The sequence below is a fragment of the Oryza sativa genome, chromosome 11 (assembly GCF_034140825.1).
Source record: "Oryza sativa Japonica Group chromosome 11, ASM3414082v1".
Taxonomy (NCBI): Eukaryota; Viridiplantae; Streptophyta; class Magnoliopsida; order Poales; family Poaceae; genus Oryza; species Oryza sativa.
The window spans coordinates 26,799,394-26,806,587 of record NC_089045.1 but is presented as its reverse complement, the minus strand read 5'-3'; the positions used below and the strand labels follow the sequence as shown (position 1 = coordinate 26,806,587).

The 7,194-nt window shown below is 38.4% G+C and overlaps 1 long non-coding RNA gene and 1 pseudogene across 1 annotated transcript; both read left to right on the top strand.

The window, feature by feature from the left end:
- Window positions 1-304: 304 nt before the first annotated feature.
- On the top strand, window positions 305-6,961 carry LOC9267445 (uncharacterized; annotated as a pseudogene).
- On the top strand, window positions 3,312-5,492 carry LOC112936930 (uncharacterized). The gene is made up of 2 exons (XR_003239444.2): window positions 3,312-4,871; window positions 4,952-5,492. It is a non-coding gene; the product is annotated as an uncharacterized lncRNA (long non-coding RNA).
- Window positions 6,962-7,194: the final 233 nt, after the last annotated feature.

Below are 7,194 nucleotides of genomic sequence, written 5' to 3'. Positions count from 1 at the left end.
ATCGGCTATCCTGATCTGATTCTGTCTCAGCTGATGCATACCGTAGCCGATTTGTACTCTGTTTCCGCAACCGCCATGCTCCTCCAAATCTGCCTTGGTTCTAACTCTAAATCTAATGCACGATTTACCAAATTTGGTCGTTAACACTACCCTGAGCTAAAAAGCCTGGCCTGAGCTCATGCCTGACACTTGCCTGAGGTGTGTTTGGTTGGTGCCCTATGATTCTAGCCTGAAAAAACCTGCCTGAGCTCACACGCCTGACTTAGGCGATAGAAATCGGTCGCCTGAGCCAGCCACTCCAACTAGCCTGGTATAATCACCCCTCACCCCAGTCAAGAAGAGGAATCTGGAGACCACTTTCCCCACCTTGTTCTACTAGCCTAGCCTTCACAAAAGCAAATCCACGCAAAATCTGCTCCATGGCTGCGGGATGATGGCCGGGAAACCACTCCAGCTTGCAGATCCAGTGGTGAGCATTTATTACTGTGCTAAAATCCTACTGCATTCAACATATTCGAGCTAGCTGACTCCTATCTGTGATCTGCTCGAGCTAGCAGAGTGAAGGCTGAAGGCTAGTGAAGGCTCAAGTTCTTTTACAAATCCTCAACGAATCAACATGTTCTCTCTCCTTCTCTCTGCATGTGCATACTGAAATGTTTCCATCGAAAGGCTTGTTGTCAGATCTGAAATTGCAAGGTGAGAACACAGTCTCAAGCTTTTTTTTGTTGCGTTCCCCTCTCTTGATTTTTTTAGAACATTTTCCCTCTCTTGTTAGCCTGTTATTTCTTTTTTCACCAAATCTGGAAAAAGCGTGATTGTTAGAATAAATCAATGTGAGCCTGTACTGTAATATTACTTTATATATGTATATGATGTGTATTTTCTTTCACCTATTTCTTGTTTATTTGTCATATATGGTCAGAACAATGGATCTAGATCCAACTCATCAGTATATTGTCCAGCAACAGACTAGAACATTGGGTGTTTTAGCTGTTGTGTTTGCAATTATTCGGTGGCGGCGCCATGTAAAAAAAAGACGACGTCTAAGGAAATATGGTCCATTGGTAGATAGGGATCTGGTAAAAAAACAAGATTAGATGATTTGTACAATGGGAGTGATACAGATTGCATCAATCAACTTCGGATGAGGAAAGCAGTGTTCTGGAAGCTTGCCTCCTATTTACGTGATAATGGCATACTATGTGACACTATTCATGTCTTAGTGGAAGAACAATTAGCTATGTTCCTGCACACAGTTGGTCACAATTTGAGAAATCGTGTGATTGGATTTTTTGTCAAAAGATCGGGTAAGACAGTGGGCTGGTACTTCAATGAGGTTTTGAGGGCTATATGTTATCTTGCTAAAGATATGATAAAGCTTAGGTCAGTAGATACCCATTCAAAGATAGTAATCCTAGACGGTTCTACCCATATTTTGAGGTATATAGTGCTAAATATATTTAACATTTGACTTAATATAGCTGTCTTGTTTGTGTAATAATATTTTCTTCTAACTTAGGATTGCATTGGGGCACTTTAGGGATGAAAACGGATCGAATACGGTCGAAAACTAACTCTATCATATTCGTTTTCATAATTTTTTCGGAATCGAAATCGGAATCGGAAACTCGGATATGAAAACGGAATCGAATATTATCGAATACAAATACGGAGCGAATATGAAGCGAAACGAATACGGTGACGAATATTAATCGAAATATAAAAACCCCTCACTACTACAAAAACGATTTTTGTGTACGAGACCCTATAATTTTTACAAATGGACCACAACTTGCCACGTCGGCATTTTCGCATACGACTCCTTAAGACGCCAAAATGAACTTATTTTTGCATGCGGACCACCTTAAGGAGCCGTATGCAAAAATAAAATTTGAAAATTTGAAACTAGTTTATCTCACTCATATGAACTCCAAATTGGATGATTCTTTTTCCTAAATGTTTCTAAAATCATGCTCTATCATGTTACCGTGTTTTTACTTGTTGATGCAAAAAACACACAACGGCCTGGGAGATCTGCTTAGCTCCAGTGCAGGTCCAAATCTTGATAAGATGCGGGCGTGCCAGTCAGTTTGATCCTTCAACTGACAAGATATACAAACAGTAGATCAGAAGGCCGATCGGCTGGCAAGCCGATGTAGTAATTCCAGCCAATGACGATGTCAGCCGATAGCAATAGGGTTTTGAGCAATCAGCTAGATGTCCAATGTAGAATCTGATACTTGTTGTATATAATGATATAGAGGCAATCGGCTGATGATAATATAATATAACAATAACATAATCCAGTAGAAACCAATCGGTTAACAACGGGATAATAGAATAAGCATTGATCCGAAGGTTGAAACATACATCGGCTGGAGGTAAGAAAAAGGTTAGATCTGCTCGATCGGCTGTAGATATCAATGATATATAATCTATTTCTCAAAATATGTTTAAACCAAGTGATTGGGATAGATCAGACAGTGTGCCGAGACAGTATAAATCACTTATATCTAAAAACACTTCAAGAAAGTGATTATAAATATTCATAGCATAGCCGATGAAGTGAATCTAATGTGTATCAGCTATTATTCCGTCACCACTTTATGCTAAGATATTGATGTATAATATTTGTTATCACCGGCTAAATCCAACTTATATGCAATCCTTGTAAGCCGATGCAACGTCCAGATAACTCATCGGCTGAAACCCCGATGAAACCCTTATTGGCAATCAAAAAGCAGGCTAAGGATTATGATTCTAAGCACGACTTGGTAGATCAAACTTAACTGATGCAGCACTAAGTATGTAAAGAAACACAATATCTAGATGATCAAGCCCTTGACTGATTTTCAAGGTGGTAGATGCCTAAGCTAATCTAATCTAGCAAGGCGATTTAGCCGATACTGGCAGAAACCCTAAAGCGAGAGACAACCAATAGAGCTAAATCAAGATGCTAATACTAGATTAACAATAGACATATGATAAATACCCAAGCAAATATATTATCCAAACCAGAGCAATCCAAGAGGTCGAATGTACTGGGCAGCCTTGAACGACGCCAATGTACATGATACAATTGCCTGAGCCGACGGAACATTGGACTTACCCCTTCGCCGGAGATCGAACTGAACCGATGCAGCCCCGCATCAGGTGCCAAATTCCACCGGTTGATAAGTAAAACCTCAGAAAAGAGGGTGGTGATGCACCGAGAGTAGCTGTGATCAAGAGATAGATTACAATGACCCCGGGTGTACATATTTATACCCATGCGAGATACTAGTCCTTGTAGGACAAGAAATAAACTTTCCTAAAGATAAAAGGAAAATATAAAGTCCTTAAGGGACACTAAACACACTTTCCTAAAGATAAATAGGAAACTAACAAAATATCCTAATTAATAGATACAATTGTCTTCTTCGGACTCAAATCGCACGTAGCAATCCTCATGAAGCATGTTAACCGAATCCGACAGTGACATTGATATCCCTTTATCGAAATCGGCTACATCGGCTTTCCTCGTCTGATTCAGTTTCAGCTGATGCACACCGTAGCCGATTCGGTTTGCAGCCGATTCACACTTTGTTTCTGTGATCATCGATTTCCTCCAAATTTGCTTCGGCTTTGACCCCAAATCTAATGAGTGATTTACCAAATATGGTCGTTAACATTACTCCTATTATTTTGGCCATTTTTTCTAGTGACTTTGTTTTATCAATTAAAAATTTGAATTTCAAAACTTCAAATGATATTTTGAAGCAGTAAATAATTTCAGCTGAAAAAGTCATGAACATAAAAGTTGTAGAACTCATCAAGACATACAACTTTTATTTTCGTCATTTCTTCATCCGATAAAGTGATAGTAATATTGTTCACAAAATTTACATATCTCTCTTATAGTTTATAAACCAAATGAGAGATATGTAAATTTTGTGAACAATGTTACTATCTCTTTGTCAGATGAAGAAATGACCAAAATAAAAGTTATAGATCTTGATGAGTTATACAACTTTGTTGTTGATGACTTTTTCAGTTGAAATCATTCAATATTTCAAAATATTGTTTGAAGTTGTCATATTTTTAAATTCAAATTTAAACTGTTCAAACAAAGTCATATAGAAAAATGACAAAAATAAAAGTTGTAGATCTTTGATAAGTTATACAACTTTGTTTTTAACAATTTTTCCATTTGAAATCATTTACTACCCGAAAAATTATTTGAATTTATTATATTTTAAAATTCAAATTTTATATAGTTCAATCAAACTCGGATGGAGAAATGACCAAAATAAAATTGGTAGATCTCAATGAGTTCTACAACTTTGTTTCTGACAACTTTTTCATATGAGTTCATTTAGTATCATAAAATTTAATTCGAAATTCATTTTTGCCAAGAAGTCTGATTTGGCTCCTCTTTTTAGTTGGGTTGGCTTATAGGCTATGGCAGCCTTATATATAAGTCGGATATCCGATGGAAAATACCGGATAATATCCGACGGATATCCGATTCCGGCGGATATCACCTATATCATATTTGTTTTCATATCCGAATTCTTTTCCGAATTCGAAAATTTCCAGATATATCCGACCAAAACTATCCGAATCCGAAAAAAGCTCCGGTCGGACGGAAATTATCCGAATCACTTTCAACCCTAGGGCACTTGACAGCACACACATCCCTCCATTTGTCCCTGAGAGCATAGTTAACAGGTTTAGAGGTCGCAAGTCATATCCAACTCAAAATGTACTTGCTGCAATTGACTTTCATTTGAGGTTTACATATGTGCTTGCTGGATGGGAGGGCTCGGCACATGACTCAGCAGTGCTGGAGGATGCCCTTAAAAGATCAAATGGAATTCAAATACCTGAAGGTGTGCATGAGGTGCTAGTATTTTTAGGTGTATAGTATCCTGTGATAAAACAATAAACCCATTCATCTTATGTGTTGTAGGAAAATACTATTTAGCCGATGCAGGGTAGGCGGCAAGACCTGGTATACTTCCACCATTTAGAGGAGTTTAGTACCATCTGAAAGAGTACGAAGGCGGGAGAGCACCAGAAACACCCCAAGAATTATTTAATCTTCGGCATTCCTCTCTTCGCACATCTGTTGAGAGAGCATTTGGAACCTTAAAAAATCGTTTCAAAATTCTTGCTAGCAAGCCTTTCTTTCCATATAAAGTCCAAGTGAAGATAGTGATAGCGTGCTGTGTGCTCCATAATTGGATCCTTGATAATGGTCCCGACAACCTTGTATATGATGAAACTCGTTGGTTTAATGAACTACCTAGATCAGCTAGAGTAGCTACAGATCAAGGGGAGGAGCATAGGCAATGGATGGAATTTCGAAACAATCTAGCTAATGTTATGTGGGACGAACATTAGTGGCAATATCAACTATTGTATACTGCCATTATCAACTAGTGTATGCCAGCATTACTTGGTGTTGTGTTCCCATGGATATTGTTATATGGCTATGACCTATTTATCTATGAATTGTTCTGCTAGCACCTTTTTTGGGGTGAACTATTTTTTTATCTCACTTTATTGTTGCATTTGTTTATATGTTCTCCATCGGATACCATTATTACCTATGTCATGCATTGCTTTGTAGTTCACACCATAGATGTAGGAGAGAGCAACAGTAATGGCAAGGGCAAAGGCAAAGGCAAGGCAGGCAAAGGGGTTGTGAGGGCAAAACCTATAAATTGGCCCCCAGCACTCTGTAAATTTCTTATTGATTGGTACATTGAAAAAAAGTTGAAGTTGCCACCAAAAGGAGTAATTAAGAAGATACATCGCACTGCTTGCACATCAGCTATAAATGCAAAGTATGGCAGTACTTACACCGCTGATCAAGTTCAGCGCCACTATAGGTGTCACAAAGAGAATTGGGGGCTGGTAGCTCGCCATCTGAATGACAGTGGTAATGGCTGGGATGAAACAAACAGAATGCTGACTCTATCGTAATCTACTTTGGATTTACTATTGGTAATCACTTATTACTTAAGATACATGATATTTATTAAATGCATTAGAAGTTACTGATGTTTTTTTCGTGGTAGATAAATGGCCGTGGAATTCTTTCAAAGCCAATTCAGTTCTTCGACAAATTGCAAGAATTGTTTAGTGGTTCCTCAGCCAATGGAACATATATGCAAGATCCTTCTAGTGCTACTGATTTTGATGATGAGACTGAAGACTTTGATTTTCTTAATGATATGTCAACCTATGCTGAAACCAAAGTTCCACAGGGGGAAGACTCAGACAAGTTAGAGTCAGATAGTGATGATTGCAAGGAGGTGGCAACCCTTAGTGCAGCTGCATCAGTTAGCCAAGTTTCATCTTGTAATATGAGTGGTTAGAAGGCAAACAGAAGGAGTTTCAAAAGGTGTGGAAAGCCAAAGACCTTGCCCCAATCACATAACAACAAGGGTAACAAGCTTAAGACCAAACACAAATACATTGCATGGTGATGATGATGTTGATGGACTGATCACCAATACCTTGGTTGGAATAAAAAATAACCTTGACAAACCAATACAAACTGCAGCCCCCCCAGATCCAAATGCTCCTCTATGGAACATGCTCAAAATGTCCTAGAACCTGATGATAAGATGAGACTGGGACTACACCTTTGCAAGCCAGAATTCCAAGCTCATCGTGGTTTTCTTATAAGCATGGGTCAAGAAAACCTTGAGCGTTGGGTCTACAAGTTCTGATCCGGTGATGATCCAGGTTTCTAGTGAGTTACAAGTGCATATTGGTTGCAAAAGCTATTCGTGGTTGATTAGGGTCTGATTTTTGTTGCACCCTTTTGGTTATGCAATTGCTGCACTATGTGTGTTTAAACAATTGCTAAATATTAATTTGGGTACTATAGTGTTTCATGCTATGACATGCTAATATGCTAGCGGTCGTGCTCTAGCAATTGATAACCCGATAGCTTTGTGGCTCTTTACTTTTGTGCTATCTCTAACCTAACGTATTATTGGCTACAACAATGATGTATGATGATCTAGTTTGGATGTTTAATGGTAAATTTATTATTTCAATATTTCTATATTGCCATTTGCACATCTCTGCATGTATGATGCTTTGTGGATGTTCATGTCAAAGAACTAGCAAACTATATGTAAGGGTAATCTCACCATCTCAATAACATATGGTGACTGTACTCTCAGGCCAAGAATG